Raw genomic sequence first — 1,034 nt, 5'->3', positions numbered from 1 at the left:
ACCCCAGGAAATACAGTTCCCATGAGATCTTCCTGAGGAATTTGTTGGAGAATAAGCTTCAGACAACCAGAGATATTAATATAAAACTAAAAATGAATATAAAAAATAGAACTATGTAATTTATATGATGGAAGTTGAAAGGAAAAGTATAGAAATGGCAGAAAGGAATTTACTGCAAGGTATGAAATAACATATATCAGGAAGGATGAAGAAGCCAGGAACAACTCCCAAAGCCACACTGCAGAGCTGGGTACATGCTCCTGACGCTATTGGTAAGTTGCCTGACCAAAAAGAGAAAACTATCTACAGCTGCTGGCTCTGTAACCCTATCATGTCTGCTGTGATCCATGCCAGTAAAATGGACACATACAGCTAAGTCCATTCAAATCTCAGTCTCAGTGATTAATACATGATAGTTTCTGTATGAAATCCAAACTTGTTAGGGATCTTGAGAAAGTGCAAGGTTTAGCTTTCCAGTTTCAGCAGTACAGGAAGCCATAATATCCACCCTAGAAAGAAACATACTTAAAACCAAAAATAGGCATCTTCCCAAAACCTGTAAACATGTAACTTACCAATGAAATGCTAGGATTTAATGTCAGAAGCCCATGCATACATCAGACATTTTCCTGGATGCCTTAAATGTGATTAAAAGGATAAACACTCCATAACTGGGAAAAAGGTTTCTCACACAAACCTAGTGATAAAGGATTGATCACAAAAATATATGGAAAACTGAAGAAACTCAACAAAAATAAACAACCCCATCAAAAAATGGGCAGAAGAGCTAAAAAAAAAAACACTTCTCCAAAGAGGAAATGCAGGTGGCCAACAAGCATATGAAAAAATGTTCAAACATCATTCATAATAAGGGAGATGCAGGGCCCTCCCTGGTGGCGCAGCAGGTTAAAGCACAGCACTAAGAAGCTTAAGCCACTTCTGCATGAGTTCGATCTCCGCCTGCCCCAGAGGTGACCACATAGCGTGGCAGACCTCGCCTGACCCGCCCGCTGCTCCCCTCAGCAGTGTACCTT

This window comes from Condylura cristata, unplaced genomic scaffold, assembly GCF_000260355.1.
Source record: "Condylura cristata isolate star-nosed mole 26May11 unplaced genomic scaffold, ConCri1.0 scaffold00028, whole genome shotgun sequence".
NCBI classification, from domain to species: domain Eukaryota; kingdom Metazoa; phylum Chordata; class Mammalia; order Eulipotyphla; family Talpidae; genus Condylura; species Condylura cristata.
Note: the sequence above shows the minus strand (reverse complement) of the source record.